Here is a 26,733-nt window from a genome sequence, read left to right as displayed (position 1 = left end):
TCGTATGGTAGCGAAACAAGATGTTGCGGAATCACAAACAACGATACGAAGATGTTTGTGACTACTTTTTATATCTTGCCTATCGGAGATATTAATCTCAAGCCAATCAATCTGATTGTACTCGTACGATAGAAGATGCAAGATCAGATCACACAACTACGATAAAAGTAGTATCGGTCTGGCTTCACAATCCCAATGAAGTCTTTAAGAGCATCTCCAATAGTGGGTGCTAAAAATCCTACGTGGAGTTTTTATTTAGGTCCTTATTTATGGGGTTTTATATATGTGGGAAAAATAATAATGTTTTGCTGGTGTACTATCTCCAATGGTGCAGGGTCTTATTTTTATGATTAGTTTTTTGGATAAAGAATAAAAGTTATTTCTTTTTTCCTATGGTTTAGAAAATTTATTTGAAAATAATAATTAAAAAAGTTGTTAAATTGATGACATGGAGGTCATTCTCAAGGTCTAAATAAGACTTTCTACAAGACCTTCTTATTTATTTTGACACCCTTCCTTATTCGTAGGACCTACTATTGGAGATGGATTTATGGAAAATGGGGGTGTAAAATACTACATATCATGAAAAATAAATAACTTCACCCTCTATTGGAAATGCTCTAAGTCGTTAACCTGGTTTTAGAAGAAGAAAACCAAAGGTTAAAGGAGAAACGACTCTAGCACGCAAACTAGTATCACATGTGAGGTGTGGGGATTAGTTTTGCAGAGTTGATAGATGTCCCCTTATATAGCTTTTCAAATCAGAGTTTCTCCTTGGTCACAGTGCAAAATATATCCACCGTTAGATGAAAACCTGATTTAGATTCAAGCTAATATTTCTCAACCGTTAGATCGAAAACTTAGCTTGTTATACAAAAATGAAATGTACGCTTCTAGGTTTGTTAACCGTACCCAAACGTGTACATTGTTGGTTCAACAATAGTTAACCAAAAGTATATCCATATGAGCATTTCATACCAACCATATTCTTCTTCACCATAACTAGTTCAAGTGACTCAAATGAACTAGTTAGAGAGTTGTTCAATTGCAAGGAAATCTTATGTACTACACAAGACACAATTGAAGCAAAGATGATTTGATTCACTTGAATCAGTTCATGAAATTTATAGCCACGGTTTGAAATTTGCATTCCTTAATCTTTATAAGTTTAAGTTCAGAAATCATCTTCAGATATATAACCTTATTGAGTTCGCATACTAGGTTCGCGGACTTAAGCAACCGGGCAGAGTTTACAAACTCCAGCAGAAAATCTCGGCAAATACTTTCCGCCGGTTCGCAGACTGGTACTCACGTAACAAGTTTGTCAACTCCAGCAGGATTTCTCGGGATGAAAAGTTCGGAAGTTCGCGGACTGAATTCGCGGACTTGGAAACAAGTCATTCTTCCGGTTTCTCTTGATCAACAAAGTTCGCAAACTTTGGTTCAAGGAATAGGACTTATGCACATATGTGTTTCCACAATAATACTTATGTCCATCATTGGTTATGTAATCTAAACTCCCATTCCAACCATTGAAACATTCTTAGAGGACGTTATATAGTTGTTACACCATTTCTCGTCAAAGCAATTTTTAAAGTGATTGAAACATATCATGACTTTCGTCACTAGGTAAAGATAAACATGGTCGAAGCGAAACGCTTACCAACACATATTTCGAGATATAGATAGGCGAGGTATACTCGGCTCGAAATACCAAATGTGTATAATCTAAGTCTATATATAACATACGACTTTTTGTCTCAATAAGTAGGATATAGAGTAGATATACTTTTGAGTGACAGATAAGTTCAAGTCTTCACATACCTTTTTGTGGAGAAGTTCCACCGGTTCCTTGAGTAGTTCTTCTTCTTGTATGATAAATCCATGAAGTCTTTGAGCTCAACTACACTTTCTATCCTAATCCGAGACTTAGCTATAGTAGATTAGAAATCAAGACTTATAGTTTTGATCACTAACATTGACAAACATGCTTGAGTTAGCAACGCATGCAAGTTCGACCGAGCAATTCTCTAACAATCTCCCCCTTTGTCAATTTTAGTGACAAAACTATCAATACATATGGAATACAAAAAAGATAAAAAAAAACTTTAGTAAATCCTATTCCACATGTCTAATCTCTAACATTCCTCAAAATCTTCGTCACTTCCAAGTATTCCAATGATCCCAAAGTTTGTAAGTTTAGCATCACCGTTGTTGAAGATCCGTAACTATAACAATGAGAAAGCATCGGTCTCGATCATTGTTATACAGTGTCATAGTATTATTACATAGTGTCAAAGTCTAATTATATCACAACTTCAACAATAATACTATGGTGATATACATCACTCCCCCTTAGTCAATACTCCATCTCACATGGAAACCACTCCCCCTTACACAATGATCCGAAAACAATATGTATTTGTAGTGTGAACTACATATTAATTCTCCCCATTTTTGTCAATAAAATTGGCAAAGGTACAAGAACGGGATCATAATGAAATTTCCGTAAGAGACATTTCATGACTAAAAGAAAAAATACATACCATCTAATTTAGATGCAATCATATAGCCGAAGCTAATAGCATTCATCAAGGAGTTAAAAAGATACAAGATAACCCCTTTAAAATTCCATATCCGCACACCCCTCAAGATATGACCATTAAGCACAAGTTCAAAAGAACTCTTCCCCATTTGATGTCATTCTCGTAAGAACAACAAGAGCGACCTTAATTTCAAAAGAAAAAAGGATTTTATTGGACACCAAAAACCATGAGAATGATTTTCTATATCCAAAAACTCAATCAAATTAATCACAAGTAAGCCCATGATTAATTTAATCAGAATACACAACCAAATTAAACTCAAAAAGTGATCAACTTAATTAAGTATGCTCAACATAAGAGAACTTACGGAGCTACAACTAAGTTAACCATAGAAAATCATTAGCTTAACCGTTCATATACTCAACACAAGAAAATCTTATGGAGTAATGCAGTATACACATAAAATATGGATCGGGGATGATCAATACTGCGGAATATACAAGGATTCATTCTATCTTCAATCATTTTTAGCATAACAACAATCAATAGACATCATCCTTGTCACAAAAGATTTTAACCTATCTTCCATCAAAGATTGACAATATAGTCTTAACTTTTGTATTTGTCAAAATTCCATTCATTCTTTAATCAATACATGAATACCCGATCACGAACAACTTTACTTTTAACAAAGTATGGGATAAACATAGTTCACGGACGTAAACACCAATGTCCTATAACAAATTGCAATATAACAAATCAAAAAGATTAATACTGCAAAAAAATAATTTTTAGAATTTAAACAAATAAATCTAAAAACATGAAGATAAAAACGTTGGACATAGCCATGTGTAGTCATAATAATTTCTATTCCAAATTCTAGTAATCCTTCTCAAAAACAAGAATAAATTCTTATAAGAAGTTTCCTAGGTATCAAGACAAACTCGTAATGCATATATAAGATGATTTGTCCTTAGAGAGTAGAATCAATCTTTTTCGCCCGTATTTATACCAAGAATAGCTACCAAAGGCGTATAAAAATATTTTCAAAGAAGAACATACAAACTCATTAACGACCATGCACCATAGTTCACATAAAATGATTGTGAACATTCAAGAATCCCATAATAATGCGTACTACTGCCCATTCTTGAAATTCCTTCATTGTGATTCACCAAAAACATTCTTGTAAAATCTACAAATGAGCTTAGAAGAGTACTACTCCATTGATGAGCAGGCAAGTGTGACGCATTTTCACCCATAACTACATTCGGTATGACTAATTTAATCACTAATAATCTTGTTTTAAGTATTTTCAAGGAAATAATCTCTCTTGGAAAAATAGCTCGAAAAAGTTTTAAAGGCAACCGGAGGAACTGATAAAGGCACCCATCATTTCAGATACGAGCACCCAACAAATGGATAGAGGCACCCTCTTCTTCTTCATTTGAAACAGATTCACATAATTTATCGGAGATCTCAAAGATTTAAGGAAAAGATATATTCTTGCCTATTATACAGGAAGTTTTCATATCTTGAAATTAAAAGAGATAATATATTGATGAGTTTGTTTTTATTGAAAAGAAAAAAGAAAATCTGTGGTTTTATTTATAAATAAAAGAAATAATATCCTCATGATTTTATTCTAGCAAATAGAGGAAGATGTGTGATAAATGGAGAAAGAAATTATTCCTGAGATATCTTTAATTAAAGAGAAGATCTGGTGGAGTTATGGAAGAATATTTTGAAAAGAAGTTTGAGTAATGGGTTGTTGTGTATAAATAGGGTGCTAATAGGACCAAACAGGCATCCGGAGAGGGGGGAGTTTTGGAAGAGCAAAATAGTTACGTTTAATTTTTCTTCATTTTCACCATTGTAAACACTTTTCGAGCAATAAAATAATATTTTAAGAGTGTCTACAACATGATGAGCTAGACCCCTGCAATGGGTCGACGGAGGAATCCGAATTTCATACATGGGTAAATTTATTTTATTTTCTATATGACTTTTGCACTAATTAAAATAGAATTATGATTTGAATTAATTAGTTATTATTTTATTTGATGGGTCATGCTTGCTTAAATGTTTGATGTCCCATGCTTACGATTTATAACTAATATTTTGAGAATCTACTTTGGCAAAATAAGATTCGATGTTATTTTTATTGAGCGATAATTTTTGAGAATGAATTGAGCCTTATAATATGAATTCGGTGGAATCCTAGTCCCAGTAGCTCTCTTTTTTATTATTTTCGCTAAACCTTTAAATTTAGTCTTCACAAATCTTAGAGTTCGAATCTTATATTACTACAACAACAATTAAAAATATCATCATCCATGAATCCAAGTGCCCAAGTCCAAGAGAAGTGGAACAAGTGCAACGAAACAGAGCAAAACACTCAAAAACAAGAGACAGGACAAATACCAATCTTAACTCATCCAAAATCAATAATTCTCATCTTCTTTTTGAAAAGAATTCAAATAGGAAGAGAATGCAAAAATAATGAGTTCATTCCGAGTTCGGACGAAGAATTTATGGCCAAAACAAGTCGACCGAATATTGACGCCTACAGGAAAATATGCATAACGGGTTTGCAAACGAATTTTCAAGTCCACGAACTTAAACCCCTATATTTTGTTTTTAAAATATGTTATGCATATCTGGTAGGTGTACCACGAAGTCCAAACATCCCGAACTATTATTTTCAAACCTAAACGTTTAAGAACCTTAAACACATATTAAGTTAGGTAGAAATGAACAATAAGCAAGGTACATGGATCATTATAAAAAACACCAATCTTGCTCAGGTTTATAGACATACCTTTTTAGAAGAATCCATTTGAATTCTACAGCCTTACCGAACATAATCTGTGTGCCCCAATTCTCGTGCTTCCCTCACCGTATACATAACAGGGCATTCCTTGGTGAGGATGCACTTACAACACAATCAAGTTGTGTTGGGGTGAACAACGTCTTTCTCACCACAAGTGACCTTTGGATTATCATAAAAGAGATCGCTTTTAGAACCTTTCACATCCAATTCCATTTTTCCAAAAAACTTGTTAAGTTCCAACATCATGGATACTGCCTTCTCCATAGTCATGGAATTTTCTGGAAGATCATTCCTTTTCACACTCAAAGCATCATTGGCTTTATTTGGTACCCACTTCTGAGTGCATTTAGGAACAACCGGAACCTTCTTCCCATTACTCTCTTCTAGAGTTCTCGGAAGAGAATTGGATTGACTATTCTTTTGCAAGTTAGTCTTTCTCCAATTTGGAGCATCGGATCTTGTCTTCATCTTTACGAAGTTATCCTTTTGATAACCATTACGATTGTTAAAAGGATTCGTATGACGTTTATAGGAAAAACTAGGATTATCACAGCATTGATTCCTTTGCCTAAAGGTTGGACAGTTACAACCTGTAATGTTAATGGGATTAGTCTTAACATATGATCTTGGTTTCACAACTTCTTGTGATGCCCAAACAAGAACATCATAAAGTTTATCATTCCTTATACGGAAACGACATCTCCTTTCCAGGTGACCTTTATTTCCGCAATAGTGGCAAACATAAGGAATGTTCTTACCTCGATCCGTGTGTGCTGACTTGGGAGGTTGATATACTTTGCTCTTTCGAAATTTAACTTCTGGTGAAGGTATTTCACTTTTTCCATCAGTGGAAACCTTTTGTTGAGAAGAATCACTAGCCTTAACAAATTTTACCTCTTTGCTAATACTTGGAGCATGTATTCCCTTATAGCCCAATCCTCGTGTATCACGATGATTTTTACTTGCTCATAGCATAGTGGTTAATTTGCTTGAACTAGTATTGAACTTTTTCAAGTCGATTATCAAGAGAAACAGCTAAATCAGCCTCAAGGCGTTTTTCTCGAGTGAGACAAGCACTTTCTCTGTCATCAAAACTAATTTGTTGAGAGTTAAACCTTGCTTAAGATTCTGCAAGTTTCTCTTCCAACAAAAAGTACTTTTGATAAAGATTATCACATTCAAGTGACTTCATACGTAGGTTTTCTTCAGAATCCATGAGGATCGATTCGTTAGAACGATTCGAAAAATAAACACCTGCGTAACATCTTCTCAATTTCTTGTTTTCTCGACAGAGAGGAGTCAGAAGAGGTGTGACATGAGAAGTTGTAATCTTCTTCATTTTTAATGAATCCAAAAACTTTACATATCTGAGACTTCCTCATCAACATCTCTATCAATATATGAATCACCTTCATCAGAAAGTTCATCCAACTGTTCTTCTAGGAGAGTTTCCCAATCAACAGTTTTTACATCAAGAGAATGTTTAGATATTGACTTAGATGTGACAGTTCTCTCAAGTGAATCCAAGATTTTAGAATCATCTGGTAATTTCTGAACTGGTACGTTACTAGAGATAGACTCGTCCATAATCAGATCGCCAAAAACAAGGTCTTTAACGTGTTTACCTGCTCTGATACCGATTGAAAAAGCGGGGGTCTAACAACACCATCCAATATTTCTCTTAGAAATCTGTATGGACAAACTCGAATATACTTTTAAGAGAATCAACAAGACTCAATCAATTAAAAATATATCAACGATTTTATATCTCTCTCTTGATTTGATTTACTCAAGCAGGAACTGCGAGTTCTAATCAAATACAAGGAATAAATTGGATGGTACTAAAGACCAATATCCAAGGATCAATCAATGAAAACCAACAACCAAAGCTTGGATTATTCTAATTGATGATCTAAACGCACAACCTGTATTACTTCAATTATAAAGATAAAACAAAATAATGCGAAAATAGAAATAACACAGACACCAGAAATTTTGTTAACGAGGAAACCGCAAATGCAGAAAAACCCCGGGACCTAGTCCAGATTGAACACACACTGTATTAAGCCGCTACAGACATTAGCCTACTCCAAGCTAACTTCGGACTGGACTGTAGTTGAACCCCAATCAGTCCCACTGACGCAAGGTACATTCTACGCCTTTGATCCCAGCGGGATACTGCGCACTTGATTCCCTTAGCTGATATCACCCACAACTAAGAGTTGCTATGACCCAAAATCGTAGGCTTTAACAATAAACAAATATGTCTCACACAGACAAGTCTATCAAAGGATCAATCTGTCTACCACGGAAACTCTAAAGTTTTTGTTCCGTCTTTTGATAATAATCAAGGTGAGCAGGAACCAATTGATAATCCGGTCTTATATTCCCGAAGAACAACCGAGATAAATCAATCACCTCACAACAATCTTAATCGTATGGTAGCGAAACAAGATGTTGCGGAATCACAAAAAATGAGACGAAGATGTTTGTGACTACTTTTTATATCTTGCCTATCGGAGGTATTATTCTCAAGCCAATCAATCTGATTGTACTCGTACGATAAAATATGCAAGATCAGATCACACAACTACGATAAAAGTAGTATCGTCCTGGCTTCACAATCCCAATGAAGTCTTTAAGTCTTTTAACCTGGTTTTAGAAGAAGAAAACCAATGGTTAAAGGAGAAACGACTCTAACACGCAAACTAGTATCACACGTGAGGTGTGGGGATTAGTTTTGCAGAGTTGCTAGATGTCCTCTTATATAGTCTTTCAAATCAGGGTTTCGCCTTGGTCACAAAGAAAACAATATCCACCGTTAGATGAAAACCTGATTTAGATTCAAACTAATAATTCTCTACCGTTAGATCGAAAACTTAGCTTGTTATACACAAATGAAATGTACGCTTCTAGGTTTGTTAACCGTACCCAAACGTGTACATTGTTGGTTCAACAATAGTTAACCAAAAGGTTAGCCATATGAGCATTTCATACCAACCACATTCTTCTTCACCATAACTAGTTCAAGTGACTCAAATGAACTAGTTAAAGAGTTATTCAATTGCAACGAAATCTTATGTACTACACAAGACACAATTGAAGAAAAGATGTTTTGATTCACTTGAATCGGTTCATGAAATTTATAGCCACGGTTTGAAATTTGCATTCCTTAGTCTTTATAAGTTTAAGTTCAGAAATCATTTTCAGATATATAACTTTCTTAAGTTCGCACACTAGGTTCGCAGACTTAAGCAACCATGCAGAGTTTACAAACTCCAGCAGAAAATCTCTGCAAATACTTTACGCCGGTTCGCGGACTGGTACTCATGTAAAAAGTTTGTCAACTCCAGCAGAATTTCTCGGGATGAGAAGTTCGGCAGTTCGCGGACTTGGCAACAAGCCATTCTTCCGGTTTCTCTTGATCAACAAAGTTCGCAAACTTTGGTTCAAGGAATAGTACTTATGCACATATATGTTTCCACAACAATACTTATGTTCATCATTGGTTATATAATCTAAACTCTCATTCCAACCATTGAAACATTCTTAGAGGACGTTATATAGTTGTTACACCATTTCTCGTCAAAGCAATTTTCAAAGTGATTGAAACATATCATGACTTTCGTCACTAGGTAGATATAAACATGGTCGAAGTGAAACGCTTACCAACACATATTTCGAGATATTGATAGGCGAGGTACTCGGCTCGAAATACCAAATGTGTATAATCTAAGTCTATATATAGCATACGAATTTTTGTCTCAAGAAGTAGGAGATAGAGTAGACTTTTGAGTGAGAGATAAGTTCAAGTCTTCACATACCTTTTTGTCGAGAAGTTCCACCGGTTCCTTGAGTAGTTCTTCTTCTTGTATGATGAATCGCCATGAAGTCCTTGAGCTCAAATACACTTTATATCCTGGTCCGAGACTTAGCTATAGTAGACTAGGAATCAAGACTTATAGTTTTGATCACTAACATTGACAAACATGCTTGAGATAGCAACGCATGCGTGTTCAACCGAGCAATGCTCTAACAGAAGATCTACTGAAGAGCATGGAGAAACTTCATCAACAAAAGGTATATGGAGACTAAAACTTATGTATCACTCAGAAGTCTATTTTATTCTATAATCTAAAGATACTAAGTTGTATAGCTATATATACTTTTACATTATACACATTTGATAGTTCGATCCAATTTTATCTCGTTTATATATTTCTCGAAATATGTGTTGGAAGCTTTTATCTTTAGCTAAGTTCACCGTATACTTGACGAGTTTAGTTGTAGACAATTCATTTGTTGGAAACAATATTAAGTCAAAGATGATCATGTGAAGATTACCTTGAATATCTTACATGATTTGTGTGAGACAACCATTTAATGTTAACTTGGGGAGTTTCATATTGATCAATTAATCACTTGAAAATTACTTGAAGCTATTGGCATGTGTAAGATTACCGTTGTCGTCTTCTAAGGATGTTTCAATGATTAAATGTGAGTTTTAGAACGACTACCAATGCCTGGATATATCACAGTATGTATACTTTGTATGTGCACTATGGAAGTCTAGTTCAGGTCCAGAACTCTTGTTTGCGAATGGGTTTAACTATGAAAAGGTATGAAGCTGTTGTTCGCGTACCCTGTTTGCGAACGACTATACAAGACCAAATCCGAAACTCTTGTTCGTGTACCCTGTTTGCGAACGGCTGGACAAAGCCAAAGTCCAGAACTGTTGTTCGCGTACTCAGTTTGCGAACACAGTGGTTAGGTTCTAAAATAGGTAAGTATGGATTTTCATACTCATGAAATCGGATTCGTTTGCGAACTCATTTTGCGAACTAAAGTCCCTGAAACTTTAATGGAATAAGGTATTTGAACTAGTTTTACAAACTATGGCATTATGTTCATGAATTGGCTCTTATACAATTACAAACCAAACCAATTTTGTTTCAAATGGTTCATATATATTTCTATGAGATGATGAACGTTTGAACAATTCTCTTGAAACACATTTAGATTCATTTTATTATCTATCATGATTGATTGGTCATCATAATTGATCTAGAAGTGTTAGAAGAATATAGCTAAGTTATAAGTGTAATATGGCTAACTTCGGTTAACTATTATTGAGCCAACAAGGTATACACGTTTGGGTACGGTTCATCCATATCTAAATATAGGTATATTTCATTTGCGTGTATCAAGCTAATACCATTTAACAATGAAGATTGATTGCTTAGTTTCTAAGCAGACTAGCTGGAATCTTAAATCTAGAGTTCATCTAACAATGAATATCAATTTCTTTGTTACTAAGCTTTCTTAGCTTGATTATAAGTAATCCTGATTTGAAAGACTATATAAGGGAGAACTCTGGTAGATGGGAAACCTAATCCCGATATGCTCGTGTGTCCTAGTTGTAAACTAGAGTCAATTCTCCTTTAACCTAGGTTTTTACAAAACCATTATTAGGTTAACAATTTGAAGACTTCATTTGGGATTCGTGAAGCCTGATCCAACTATTTTTTTCTGTAGTTGCATATTCTGATCTTACTTGTTCTATCGTATTGAGTTTTATCTTCTTTAAGATTTACTCGAGATTTATCTTCGATAGGTAAGATATAAAAAGTAATCACAACAGTTCATCGTCTCAGACTCTTGTGATTCCAATAACTTATTCGGCTAATCAGTTAGGTTATTGTGAGGTGAATAATATGAAAAAGCGGGGGTCTAACAATACCACCCAATATTTCGCTTAGCAATTTGTATGGACTAACTCCGAAATAATTTCTAGAGAATCAACTAGACATTCAGACTCAATCTAGGTAAAAGTATCTCAAGGAGTTAATATCTCTCTCTTGTTTTGATTTACTCGAGCTAATAGAAATCATCGAGTCTTTAATCAAACACAAGGAATAACTTGGATGGTGCCAAAGACCAATATCCAAGGATCAATCAACATCAATCAACAACCGAAGGTCGGATTTCCAATTGATTGATTCAAACGCACAACCTGTATTATTTCAATTATATAAACAAATATAATGCAGAAATAGAAATAACACAGACACCATAAATTTTGTTAACGAGGAAACCGCAAATGCAGAAAAACCCTGGGACCTAGTCCAGATTGAACACACACTGTATTAAGCCGCTACAGACACTAGCCTACTCCAACCTAACTTTGGACTGGACTGCAGTTGAACCCCAATCAGTCTCCCACTGATCCAATTTACAGCTGTACTCCCTACACCTCTGATCCCAGCAGGATACTGTGCACTTGATTCCCTTAGCTGATCTCACCCACAACTAAGAATTGCTACGACCTAAAATCACAGGCTTTAACAATAAACAAATCTGTCTCACACAGACAAGTCTATCAAAGGATCAATCTGTCTCCCACAGATAAACCCTAATAGGTTTTGTTCCGTCTTTTGATAATAATCATGGTGAGTAGGAACCAATTGATAATCCGGTCTTATATTCCCGAAGAACAGCCTAGAGTTATCAATCACCTCACAACAATCTTAATTGTATGGTAGTGAAACAAGATGTTGCGGAATCACAAACAATGAGACGAAGATGTTTGTGATTACTTTTTATATCTTGCCTATCGGAGATATCAATCTAAAGCTAATCAATATGATTGTACTCGTACGATAGAAGATGCAAGATCAGATCACACAACTATGATAAAAGTAGTATCGGTCTGGCTTCAAAATCCCAATGAAGTCTTTAAGTGTTAGAATAAGAATACCAAAGGTTAAAGGAGAACCGACTCTAGCACGCAAACTAGTATCACACATGAGGTGTGGGGATTAGTTTTGCACAGATACTAGAGTTCGCCTTATATAGTCTTTCAAATCAGGGTTTGCAATTAAGTTAACTTAGTAACAAAGCAATCAATATCCACCTTTAGATGAAAACCTGATTTAGATTCAACTAATATTTCTCAACTGTTAGATTGAAAACTTAGATTGCTATACACACTTGAAAATGCACGCTTCTAGGTTTGTTACCATACCCAAACGTATGCACTTGTTAGTTCAACAATAGTTAACCAAATGGTTAGCCATATGAGCATTTCATATAAACCACGTTCTTGTTCACCATAACTAGTTCAAATGACTTTAAATGAACTAGTTATAGAGTTGTTCAATTGCAAGGAAATCTCATGTACTACACAAGACATAATTGAAGAAAAGATGATTTGATTCACTTATATCGGTTCATGAACTTTTATAGCCACGGTTTGCAAACTGCATTCCTTAGTCTTTTTAAGTTTAAGTTCAGAAATCATCTTCAGATATATAACCTTCTCAAGTTCGCAGACTAGGTTCGCGGACTTAAGTTACTGGGCAGAGTTTACAAAATCCACCAAAAATTCTCGGGTATGAGAACTTCACCGGTTCGCGAAATGGGTTCGCGGACTGAGTTCGCGGACTTAGTTTCAGGAAAATAGTTTGTCAACTCCAGCATAAATTCTCGAGTTTGAGAACTTCGGGAGTTCGTGGACTGAGTTCGCGGACTTCGCTCACGCTATTCTTCCGGTTCTCTTGATCAACAAAGTTCGCAAACTTTGGTTCAAGGAATAAGACTTATACATAAATGTGTTTCCACAACAATGCTTATGTCCACCAGTGGTTATGTAATCTAAACTCTCATTTAAATCATTGAAACATTCTTAGAGGACGTTATATAGTTGTTACATCAATTCTCGTCTAAGCAATTTTCAAGATGATTGAAACATATCATGAATTTCGTCACATGGTAAAGATAAACTTGGTTAAAGCGAAAATATTACCAACTCATATTTCGATATATAGATGTGCGAGGTATACTCGGCTCGAAATACCAAATGTGTATAATCAAAGTCTATATATATAGCATACGACTTCTTGTATCAAAGAGTAGGAGATGGAGTAGATAGACTTTTGAGTGACAGATAAGTTCAAGTATTCACATACCTTTTTGTCGAGAAGTTCCACTGGTTCCTTTAGTAGTTCTTCTACTTGTATGATGAATCGCCATGAAGTCCTTGAGCTCAACTACACTTTCTATCTTAGTCCGAGACTTAGCTATAATAGACTAGAAATAAAGACTTATAGTTTTGATCACTAACATTGACAAACATGCTTGAGATGGCAACGCATGCGAGTTCGACCGAGCAATGCTCTAACTTTCTCCCTCTTTGTCAATTTTTGTGACAGAACTATCAATACATATGGAATACAAAAAAGATAAAGAAACTTTAGTAGCTCATATTTCACATGTCTAATCCTCAACATTCCTCGAAATATTCGTCACTTCCAAGTACTCCAATGATCCCAAAGGTTGTAAGTTTAGCATCACCGCTGTTGAAGATCCTAGCTATAACAATGAGAAAACATAGTTCTCGATCATTGTTATACAGTGTCATAGTATTATTACACAATGTCAAAGTTCAATTGTTTCACAACTTTTACAATAATAATATGGTGATATGTCTCACTCCCCCTTAGTAAATACTCCATCTCACATGGAAACCACTCCCCCTTACACAATGATCCGAAAACCATATGTATTTGTAGTATGAACTACATATTAATTCTCCCCCTTTTTGTCAATAAAATTGGCAAAGGTACATGATGTGATTTGTAGATAGTGGTAAAAGTGGTTCGATTCTCAGACTTCTGAAGGATATTAATTAGACTTAAATTCTAATATTAAAATAGATAACTCACTAAAAATTTTAGCAAACTCAATCAAAGATGATATCAGTATTAAAAGAAACACAGAGGCTAAGATTCCACTATTTTCCAAGTTCAAAGTGATTAAACCAATACTTATATTTATGCAATTTTCTCGTTTAATTTGATTCTAAAAAATATTGCAACAAGTAGATTTTCAAAAGTAATAATTGTAAATACCAAGTATGAAGCGTCAAAAGTCTTAAAACTAAGCATACTCCATCAAACTAAATCACAATCACTCAAATCCAAATCATATTCAATAATAGTTCAAGGCAAATAATCATATAATTATTGCAAATAAAAAGATAAAATAGAATATACCACTTTTTGTGGGAAAAATAGCTTCCTCTATCGCCTCAGCAATGGGGTTTAGCTCCTCATATTAATCATGATCCCAAAATATGTGTTTGTTGCTCAAAAGATGATTAAAAGAGTGAAAAGTAATAATACAGACTGTTTGCAACAGTGTATTGGTGTTGCAAAACAGCTGTTACAATGGAAATGTTACAGAAAACTGTTGTAAGTACTGTTGCTTTGTCGCTGATTTTAAGACCCTAGAATATGACTGTCCTGCACAGCTTAATGTTCTTCAGCTGTTCAACAACGACACTTTTCTGCGACTGTTTCCCGTGCGTCAATGTTCTTCGCGTTCTTCCTCTTCAGCAGCAGCAGCAGAAACAGAGTTTGGTAAAGCTCTGATTTCTTGTTCTCTGGCTCTCCTTAGGTTCCCAAACTCTCGACACCTCTTCTATATGACCTAAGCCATCTATCTATATCAAAACTACTGATTAAATCTCTCCCAAATCTTCCAAAATCTCTTTCCTTCTCTTCACGGCCAAGTTGCGACAATTTCTTGTTTTAGAATTTCTACGCGTTTCTGAGCTTTCCTTTTTATTCTAAACTCTTCCTTAGATAGATACAAATCTTTGGGAAAGTTTACAACACTTTAGAGCCTGTTTGGTACAGTTTCAAAAACAGTTTCCAAAAATAGTTTTCCACTGTTTTAAAAACATACTATTTTTTCCTTGTTTTCATTTTCTAAAAATTGTTTGGTAAACTGTTTTTCAAAACAAGGAAAATCAACTAAATTGTATCAAATGTAAAGATTCGTCTAAGAGATAGTGATATTATCCATGACTCACTTGCAGTCATTCCCCCGATCTCTTACTTTGTTTTGAATAGAAAAAAAAACCAAGAAAAAAAAAGAGAAAACACAAAAAACAATAATTTGTTGTTTTCACTTTTTTGTTTTCAGAAACAGAAAACAGATAGAAAACATTTTCTGAAAATGTCCCTACCAAACGCGTTTTCTCCTGTTTTTTGTTTTCTCTGTTTTTAAAAACAAAAAACTGTTTTTGAAAACTATACCAAACAGGCTCTTAATCTCTCTAAAATTCCCTAAAACAGGTCACACACGTGACTTTCCATATTTTCTGTTGTGATAAAAATCTGTCAATTGAGCCCAGTCTAATCGATTGAAACACCCATATCAGATTCCTAGACCCATAAGGAGTCTATCCTATGAAAATCAGAGGTTTAATCGACCTCAAACTCCTCCAAATCACGATTGCCAAAATTTGTTCTTCACTGCACCTATTTCCCTGCCAAAACCTGGTTTTTGAAATGTTGAAGATGGTTCCCCCTTATCCAGGGTAGGGGTGCGATTAGCAACTGCCTGTAAATGGGATGCCCCTTAGTAATTAGTTTACCCCTTATCCAAAGTGAGGGTCCGAATAGCAAATGTCCTCCGGATGCTTTCCGACAACTTTTCGAGCCAATTTTTTTCAAAAATGTTTATTGGCCAAAAATGCCTACAAATAAATAAAACACCATAATAAGTACAAAAATGATCCCTAATAATATATAGAATCGAGACAAATCGGACACAAAAATGTGTCTATCAAATACCCCCAAACCTATTATTTGCTAGTCCTCGAGCAAAAATAAAATAGAAATAAAATCCTAACTCACTGTCGCAGGCATCGTCGATTGCATTTAGCGTATGCAATAAGCCTTTAAACCCCTAGGTGTCCTTAGTGGCGGAGTGTTGTCTCCGGAGGGCTTACCAGAGGTATACCCAAAAAACCTTTATACTCCAGACCCTAGCTATCTACACAGAACCTTGGAAGGCACTAAAGAATCTCCTTGGTTGGCATACTTATTGACTACAGGAGGAAGTACCCTAATGCGAAATTCCAATTGATGTACACGAGTTCGCACTCAAGCATACTAAAATTCATATGAAGTGACAGAACTCTACTCATATAGTCGCACTATGGACATCAATATGCGGAGTCAAAACTAATCACATGGATATATCAAGAAGATGGATATATAAAAACATAGATGGTTTTGATGTTTACTAGGTGAACGGTGTTTCTCATATCTGTCTGAAGGCCTCCGCCAAAATGAACCTATCCTAATGGATTGAGATACCGGTCTGACTAATATCAACACAATGGCATATACAAGGGTACCAGTGGTCGATATTAACTTATCCATGGCATATGGTTCTGGTCTTTTTTTTTTTTTTACTTCTCTTTTTTCTTTTTTTTTTTTTTTTTGTATCTCAATCACTCTAATTCACCCTAGCATTGGTAACAACTTGAATCGTGAGCCCCACCTAATCACTTAGAGAAACATAGTTTAAAAAAAAAAAAAAAACAGAAGTGAAAAGGACTCAACGAGATATGGTGAAACTATCATGTTATTTCTAACACCTGAGCTCTGCTTTTATGAATAGACTCTTTAGATGTTGCCATCTAGTCAGATTGGTTCCTCAACTCCTACAACCAAAATGCTTCCATCCACTTAGATTGGTTAGTGCCATCCTTAATAGGGATAAATTTCTAGGCTCTGGAGTTTATTTATTGCAACGAAAAGGTAACAAAAAGTTCTACCCCACCCCCAAACTTAAATCTAACATTGTCCTCAATGTTTCTAATCAAAGAACAGTACCAAAAAATAAGTAACATGAGGAAATAGTAAAGAGAGAAGTCGGAAAGATAGTACCTGGGTGAAGTGTAACCAAAAACCTACAAAAATATTATACAACATACAAAATCGCCTCGATGGTCAATCAAGGTAAACAGGGTCCTCCAGAGGGACCTCCTCAACATCACCTGTAGGAAAAGGCTCTAAAAAGGGCTTCAATCGCTGACCGTTAACCTTCGAAGAACTACTACCATCTGGTGTCTCAATCTCAACAGCGCCATGAGGAAAAGTACGGACCACAAAAGGACCGGTCCACCGAGAGCGCAACTTCCCGGGGAATAGATGCAAACGAGTGTCATACAGAAGAACTTTTTGACCTGGAGAAAATGACTTTCGTAAAATATTCCTATCATGCACAAGTTTCATTTTGTTCTTATACTCCTTAGCACTATCGTATGCATCTCTACGAATCTCGTCCAACTCATTGAGCTGGAGCTTTCTTTGAGCTCCTGCCTTGTCAAGTGAAAAGTTTAAGTTCTTAATAGCCCAATAGGCTCGATGCTCTAACTCAACAGGCAGGTGACATGCCTTTCCAAACACTAAACGATAAGGTGACATTCCAATGGGTGTCTTAAACGCAGTACGGTAAGCCCATAAGGCATCAGTAAGCCTCGACGACCAGTCTTTCCTATTTGGATTAACTGTTTTCTCTAGAATACGTTTAATTTCCCTATTGGAAACCTCTACCTGACCACTAGTCTGAGGGTGATATGGGGTTGCTACTTTATGGGTAATACCGTATTGTTTCATTAAAAGAGAAAAGGTCTATTACAAAAGTGTGAACCTCCATCACTAATTATAGCTCGCGGCGTACCAAAACGTGTAAGTATATTCTCTTTCAAAAACTGGACTACGACCCTGTGGTCATTCGTTTTACACGGAACCGCCTCAACCCACTTAGACACATAGTCTACAGCGACAAGTATGTAAAGATAACCAAACGAAATAGGAAATGGACCCATAAAATCAATGCCCACACATCAAACCTCAATCACTAAAATAGGGTTCAAAGGCATCATATTTCTACGGGAAATGGTTCCTAACTTCTGGCAACGCTCACAAGAAACACAATGACTATGGGAATCTTTAAACAACGAAGGCCAGTAAAATCCACACTGCAAAATCTTAGCAGCAGTCTTCTTAGCACTAAAATGACCCCCACATGCATGTTCATGACAAAAGGAGATAATACTAGACTGGTCACTCTCAGATACACATCTCCTAATAATCTGGTCCGGACAATACTTAAACAGATAAGGATCGTCCCAAAAGAAATGCTTAACCTCGGCTAAAAACCTAGAACGATCTTGCTTACCCCAATGTTGAGGGGTTCGACCAGTAACAAGATAATTCACTATATTTGCATACCAAGGTGATTGGGAAACAGAGAACAATTTTCATCAGGAAAGTTCCCTTATAGGAGGGAATCACTAGGGGAACTAACAACTCCTAGACAAGTGGTCTGCTACTACATTTTCTGCACCCTTTTTGTCTCTAATGTCTGGGGAAAATTCCTGTAACAATAGGATCCATCTAATCAATCTAGGTTTGGTATCCTTCTTAGATAAAAGGTATTTCAAAGCAGCATGATCTGTATAGATTATGATCTTAGAACCTAATAGGTAGGACCTAAACTTATCCAAGGCAAACACGATGGCTAAAAGTTCCTTCTCGGTAGTTGTGTAGTTCATTTGGGCATCATTCAGAGTTTTGCTAGCATAATAAATCACATGAAGTAATTTGTTTTCTCGTTGTCCTAAAACGACGCCTATAGCATAATCTGAAGAATCACACATAATCTCAAAGGGTAGGTTCCAGTTAGGTGCCTGGACTATCGGGGCAGTAGTGAGTAAAGTTTTAAGCTTCTCAAAAGCCTCTAAACAAGCATCATCAAAGACAAACTTAACATCTTTTGCAAGCAAATTGCAAAGAGGTCTAGAAATCAAGCTAAAATCCTTAATGAATCGACGGTAAAAACCTGCATGCCCTAGGAATGACCTAATATCTTTTACGGTTTTTGGGACCTGTAAAGTCTTAATAAGGTCAACTTTGGCTTTGTCTACCTCTATACCCTTTGAAGAGACGATGTGCCCTAACAATTCCTGATTTAACCATGAAATGGCATTTTTCCCAATTAAGCACTAAATTTTTTTCCTTACACCTAGTCAACACTAATGTCAAATGATGCAAGCACTCATCGAAAGATGAACCAAACACTGAAAAATCATCCATAAAGACCTCTAAGAACCGTTCTACCATATCAGAAAATGCTCATCATACAACGCTGAAAAGTTGCAGGGGCATTACATAGCCCGAAAGGCATGCGTCTATACGCAAAGGTACCAAAGGGACAGGTAAAAGTGGTTTTCTCTTGGTCTTCTGGGGCAATAACGATCTGATTATAACCGGAGTAGCCATCTAAGAAGCAATAGTGACTATGTCCAGCTAATCGCTCTAGCATTTGGTCGATAAAAGGAAGGGGAAAGTGATCCTTCCTTGTGACCTTGTTCAATTTCCTATAGTCAATACACACACGCCATCCCGTGGTCACTCGGGTTGGGATTAATTCATTATTATCATTCTGGACTACAGTGATACCTGATTTCTTGGGGACAACCTGAACAGGGCTGACCCACTTACTGTCTGAAATTGGGTAAATAATACCCGCATCTAACAACTTAAGCACCTCTTTTCGAACTACCTCTTTCATGTTAGGGTTCAGTCGACGTTGCATCTCCCTAGAAGGTTTGGAGTCTTCCTCTAAATGAATCTGATGCATACACACAGTAGGACTTATACCCTTAATGTCTGCTATAGTCCACCCTAAAGCTTCCTTATTGTCTTGAAGTACATTTACTAGCCTACTTTCCTGATCACTATCCAAATTGGAAGCTACAATCACAGGTAAAGTCTCAGATGGGCCTAAAAACACATACTTTAGAGTATCGGGTAGTGGTTTAAGGTCCAACTTTGGGGGCTCTTCTAAAGAAGGAATTAGGGTAGTCTCAGAAACTGGTAACGGTTCGAACCTAGCTTTCCATCTATCAGTGTCTAACACAGGGGTAGAATCTAATAGAGCATTCACCTGTTCAATAGTGCTATCGTCGTCAAAATCTAAACCAAAATGGGATAGACAACTTTCTAATGGGTCTTCAGACAAGATGTTTGGTAATGACTCCTGAACTAAGGCTTCTATCATGTTCACCTCCTCAACACATGTGTCATCTAGCTCATGAGGTTGCTTACTGACATTAAAAATGTTCATCTCCATAGTCATATTACCAAAAGATAAACTCATCACACCATTTCGACAGTTAATGATCGCATTAGACGTAGCTAAAAATGGGCGACCTAAAATCACAGGTATCTGGTTCTCTGGGTCAGGGACAGGTTGGGTATCTAGGACCACGAAATCCACTGGATAAATAAACTTGTCGACCTCAATAAGAACATCCTCGATAACACCTCGAGGGATTTTAACAGACCTATCAGCTAACTGCAGTGTCATCTGAGTAGGTTTCATTTCACCAAGTCCTAGCTGTAAGTATACATGGAATGGCAGTAAGTTCACACTGGCTCCTAAGTCAAGTAAAGCTTTTTCTACCCGGAAGTTACCTATTGTGCAAGCAATGGTAGGAGAACCTGGGTCTTTGTACTTTGGAGTTGTGGTGTTCTGAATGATTGAACTTACGTGACTAGCTAAAAAGGCTTTCTTATGGACGCTAAGTTTTCGCTTTCGCGTACACATATCCTTAAGGAACTTGGCATAAGCAGGAATTTGCCTAATTGCATCTAATAAGGGAAGGTTTATGGTAACTTGCTTAAAAACCTCCACTATGTCATTAAAGTTCGATTCCTTCTTTGTTGGTACTAATAGCTGAGGAAATGGGGCTCTAGGCCTAAAATCAGACCTTTCAGGAACCGAATTCACATCATCAGAAACTTTATCAGTCTCTTCAGCTACTGGTCCTGAGAGGTGAGATCCTGAGGGGTGAACTACAGTATGTTCACTATCGGGCATGGTTACCTTATTGTCTACAACTCTACCACTTCTAAGGGTTCTAACAACATTCAATTGATTCGATGGTTTTGCACCTAATTCATGAACTCCTCTAGGGTTGGGTTGTGTTTGACTAGGAAACTTACCTTTTTCTCTCAAAGAATCACTTATCAGACCAACCTGGGTTTTTAACTCGGAAATAGCCTGACTATTTTCTTGTCCTATCCTGTTACTAGCTTGTAGACTCTGTTCTACGGATAACTGGAATTTTGCAGTTTGCTGAGTTAACAAGGCGAGAGATTCCTCTAAACTTAGGATTTTCTTATCTGACTGATTCTGAAACTGAGCTAGTCCTGAAGGATTCTTAGTATAGCCAAAACCTGGGGGAGCATTAGAATTACTAAACTGACCTTGACTTTGGCCCTTAGACCACGAAAGGTTCGGATGGTTTCTCCAACCAGGATTATAGGTTTCTGAATATGGGTCAATCTTTTGACGGTTATCAAATCTAGTGTTATTATAAAGAGCATTGGCCTGCTCTTCAATATTCTGGCCTTCCCAAAAAGGCTCCACTCTACCACTAGTCTGGCCCACTTCTAAGGCTTCTAACCTTTTTGCTATAGCAGCAATTTTGGCATCTGATTCATAGCCTCCTTCTACCCTATTAACGTTTCCTCTACTTAAAAGAATTGTTTTCTGGGGTGCCCTACTATTTTCCCATTGCTGGGTTTTTTCGGCGATTTCATTAAAAAATTCCATCGCCTCAACAGTTTGGTTTTCAAATCCACCAGTGCATAGAGACTCAACCATGGTCGTTGTGGAATAATCTAAACCCTCATAAAGGATCTGAACTAGCCTAACCTTTTCTAAACCATGATGAGGACACTGGGATAATAAATCATTGAACCTTTCCAAATACCTATATAAAGATTCTCCCTCTTGTTGTGAAAATGTGCATATTTGCGTCCTAATAGACGATGTTTTGTGCCTAGGGAAAAACTTATTGAAAAAGGCAGATGTAAGTTGTTCATATGTCTCAATTGACTCGGAGTCCAAACTATACAGCCACGACTTGGCCTTATCTTTCAGGGAAAATGGGAATAACCTAAGTTTCAAAGCATCATCATCTAAGCCTCTAATTCTTAGAGTACTACAAATTTCCTCAAAATCCCTAACATGGTAATAAGGGTTTTCATTTTCTTTCCCTAAAAAGATTGGGAGCATCTGTAAGGTCCCAGGTTTCAGTTCATAGGGTGCCTCCGTTTCAGCTAACTTAATACACGAAGGACGGTAGTCCTAGTTGGATTCAACAAAGCTTTCAAAGTTGCCATTTGGCGCTATCGGAGCAACAGGATTCTCTCCTCAGTCAAAGGACGTTCAAAAACAGACTCTTCAAAAGTCGGACTTTCTAGATTAAGGTAATCGAGACGCTTCGAACTACTAGGTTTCTCTTTAACAAATCTACCTAGTGCGTCTCTTTTACGTTCAGGCATACAATAGAATTTTCTAAATTGGAAGGGTAAGCAAACACAGATCAAGGCCGACTCAACCAAATCAAACCTATTGATTTCTAGCAAACAAAAAGCATGATGGCTCCACTTAGATTGTTTCTAGACCAGCTTCTAATCCTTCGAACGGGAATTCGTTACAATTTAAGCAAACCCCTCTGGAATCAATCCGAGTTAACGTAAGTTGAATAGAGGCGAGGGAAGCTCGGTGGAGCTTTGATACCCAAGGCCTCACCGGTATTACAAGGCGGCGCAGTCACGCATTCAACTTACAGAAACCGTCAAGAACTTCGAAGTATGCTTAAAAGAGTAACCAATATTTTTCGAATGACTTTCCTGTTAAGCTCGTTACCCTATCGGTCTCGTTCTAGTCAAAATTTTAGGCTTAGGTTCGCGTAGGTTACGTGTTCCTAAAGCGGGCAAGAAGAGAACGGTGATGAAATCCGAACCCTTATCTTGTATGGCCAGGCCTTGCCCTTTACTAGAAAAATAAATGTCCGTATTCAGTCCTCAACATATATGCATACGAAGGAGTCCAGTAACTCGCTGACAGGGGATTCGCGAGTGTTTAGAATCTTACCTCCCGTTCCAGACGGGGGATGAATCGGTTGTAGTCGACTCGGGCCACTGACTCCGATGTCTAGTGTACGAACCCAAGGTGCAGAGACAATATCGTAATTGTCCTCCTTCTCTGCAAACAGTTTATATTTAAAGTACCCTTCCGTAGGGTAATAAAAAAAATAATGTCCCAAAGTCCAAAAGTCCAAAAAAATAAAGAAAAATTACAAAAATAATAAACCCTAATACAGTTTTTTTTTTAAATAAAATAAAATAAACAAACCCTAAACTAAAATTGTCTTCTTTTCTGTTCTTTTTGCTTTAATCTTTAGCTCCAAGTCTTTATGAAATCACCAAACTCCTTGGCTCAATTTTCTTTATGATCCAGAACCTGTAGACACAAGATAAATACCCAAAAACATAAAAAAGGACAAAAAATAAAATAATAAAAAAAAATCTAAAACCCTAAAAACAAGTCCGCGCGGCGCCAAAAATTGATGTGATTTGTAGATAGTGGTAAAAGTGGTTCGATTCTCAGACTTGTGAAGGATATTAATTAGACTTAAATTCTAATATTAAAATAGAAAACTCACTAAAAATTATAGCAAACTCAATCAAAGATGATATCAATACTAAAAGAAACACTGAGGCTAAGATTCCACTATTTTCCAAGTTCAAAGTGATTAAACCAATACTTATATTTATGCAATTTTCTTGTTTAATTTGATTCTAAAATATTGCAACAAGTAGATTTTCAAAAGTAATAATTGTAAATACCAAGTATGAAGCATCAAAAGTCTTAAAACTAAGCATACTCCATCAAAATAGATCACAATCACTCAAATAAAAATCATATTCAATAATAGTTCAAGGCAAATAATCATATAATTATTGCAAATAAAAAGATAAAATAGAATATACCACTTTTTGTTGGAAAAATAGCTTCCTCTATCGCCTCAGCAATGGGGTTTAGCTCCTCATATTAATCATGATCTCAAAATATGTGTTTGTTGCTCAAAAGATGATTAAAAGAGTGAAAAGTAATAACACAGACTGTTTGCAACAGTGTATTGGTGTTGCAAAACAGCTGTTACAATGGAACTGTTACAGAAAAACTGTTGCTTTGTCGCTGATTTTAAGACCCTAGAATACGACTGCCCTGCACAGCTTAATGTTCTTCAGCTGTTAAACAACGACACTGTTCTGCGACTGTTTCCTGTGCGTCAATGTTCTTCGCGTTCTTCTCTTCAGCAGCAGCAGCAGCAGAAACATAGTTTGGTAAAGCTCTGATTTCTTCTTCTCTGGCTCTCCTTAGGTTCCCAAACTCTCGACACCTCTTCTATATGACCCAAGACATCTATTTATATCAAAAATACCGATTAAATCTCTCCCAAATCTTCCAAAATCTCTTTCCTTCTCTTCACGGCCAAGTTGCGGCAATTTCTTGTTTTAGAATTTCTACGCGTTTCTGAGCTTTCCTTTTTATTCTAAACTCTTCCTTAGATAGATACAAATCTTTGGGAAGGTTTACACACTTTAATCTCTCTAAAATTCCCTAAAACAGGTCACACACGTGACTTTCCATATTTTCTGTTGTGATAAAAATCCGTCAATTGAGCCCAGTCTAATCGATTTAAACACCCATATCAGATTCCTAGACCCATAAGGAGTCTATCCTATGAAAATCAGAGGTTTAATCGACCTCAAACTCCTCCAAATCACGATTGCCAGAATCTGTTCTTCACTGCACCTATTTTCCCGCCAAAACCTGGTTTTTGAAATGTTGTAGATGGTTGCCCCTTATCCAGGGTAGGGGTGCGATTAGCAACTGCCTGGAAATGGGATGCCCCTTAGTAATTAGGTTACCCCTTATCCAAAGTGAGAGTCCGAATAGCAAATGTCTCCGGGTGCTTTCCGACAACTTTTCGAGCCAATTTTTTTCAAAAATGTTTATTGGCCAAAAATACCTACAAATAAATAAAACACCATAATAAGTACAAAAATGAGCCCTAACAGTATATAGAATCGAGACAAATCGGACACAAAAATGTGTCTATCAGTACAAGAACAGGATCATAATGAAATTTCCGAGAGAGATATTTCATGACAAAAGGAAAAAAATACATACCAACTAATTTAGATGCAATCATAAAGCCAAAGCTAAATGCATTCATCAAGGAGTTTAAAGATACAAGATAACCCCTATAAAATTCCACAGCCGCCAACCCCGCAAGATAAGACTGTTAAGCACAAGTTCAAAAGAATTCTCCCCCATTTGATGTCATTCCCGAAGGAACAACAAGAGCGACCTTAATTTCGAAAGAAAAGAAGGATTTTTATTAGACACAAAAAAACCATGAGAGTGACTTTATATATCCAAAAACTCAATCAAATTAACCACAAGTAAACCCATGATTAATTTAATCGGAATGCGCAATCAAATTAAACACAAAAAGTGATCAATTCAATTGATTATGCTCAACATAAGAGAACTTATGGAGACACGAAGATACTCAACTAGATTAATTACAAGAGAATCCATAATTAATCTAATCGGAATACACAACCAAACTAATCACAAAAGTAATCAATTTAATTGTCAATATTTTGCTCGACATAAGAAAACTTACGGAGCAATAACTAAATAACCAAACAAGATGATTAATTTAGTTCAATATGCTCGACATAACATATCTCAACTTGGATGTATAGTGCTCAACATAAGATACGTTACGGAGCCTCACAGTAATACATAAAATATGGATCAGTGATGATCAATACTGCGGAATACACAAGGATTCATTCTATTTTCCACCACTATTTGCATAACGATGTTAATAGAATCCTTGAAAAAAAAATATTTTAACCTATCTTCCATCAAATATTTGACAATATAGGCTTAACTTTTGTATTTGTCAAAAGTCCATTCATTCTTTTACCAGTACGTGAATACCAATCACGAACGATTTTACTTTTGACAAAGTATGGGACAAACATAGTTCACGGACATAAACACCAATATCCCATAACACATTACAATATAACAAATCATAAAGATTGATACTGCAAAAACATCATCTTCCAAATAGTTTTAGAATTTAAACCAATAAACCTAAAAAAAAAGATGAAAAATAATAGCTATGTGTAGTCACAATAATTGCTATTTAAAGCACTAGTTATTCTTCCAACTAAACCAAAAAGAAGACATACTAGGAAACATAAACAAAAATCAGTTTTCCTTGATGATTTCATACCTCTGGAATTGTCCATCGAAATAGGAATCAATGATATCCTTGATCTTATTGACCGTAGAGACCCCATGTTCATGAGTGATAACATTAGTTTTTCGATCAATAATGCGAGCAAAATGTCGAGCCTTAGCGCAGTCAAGAATAAATTTCTTCTGATTCCTAATCAAGATGTTCTGAGTACCAAGGATTTTTGCCTGTCCATCAATAAGCTGGTTTATCTGCAGTTGAAGGTTAGCAAGTTCGTTCTTTACTTCATTGTGAACGAGAATTAAATACTTGACAGATTCTCAAATCCAAGAGTTATACTCTTT

At 36.2% G+C, this 26,733-nt stretch overlaps 2 pseudogenes; both read left to right on the top strand.

The window, feature by feature from the left end:
* The window catches only part of LOC113305384, a 70,896-nt pseudogene that overhangs the window by 8,125 nt on the left and 36,038 nt on the right, over positions 1–26,733 (top strand).
* LOC113307162 lies at positions 21,974–22,073 on the top strand (annotated as a pseudogene).

This window comes from Papaver somniferum, chromosome 8 (genome assembly GCF_003573695.1).
Source record: "Papaver somniferum cultivar HN1 chromosome 8, ASM357369v1, whole genome shotgun sequence".
Classification (NCBI taxonomy): domain Eukaryota; kingdom Viridiplantae; phylum Streptophyta; class Magnoliopsida; order Ranunculales; family Papaveraceae; genus Papaver; species Papaver somniferum.
The sequence above is the reverse complement of the archived record's forward strand: the minus strand, read 5'-3'. Positions and strand labels throughout refer to the sequence as shown.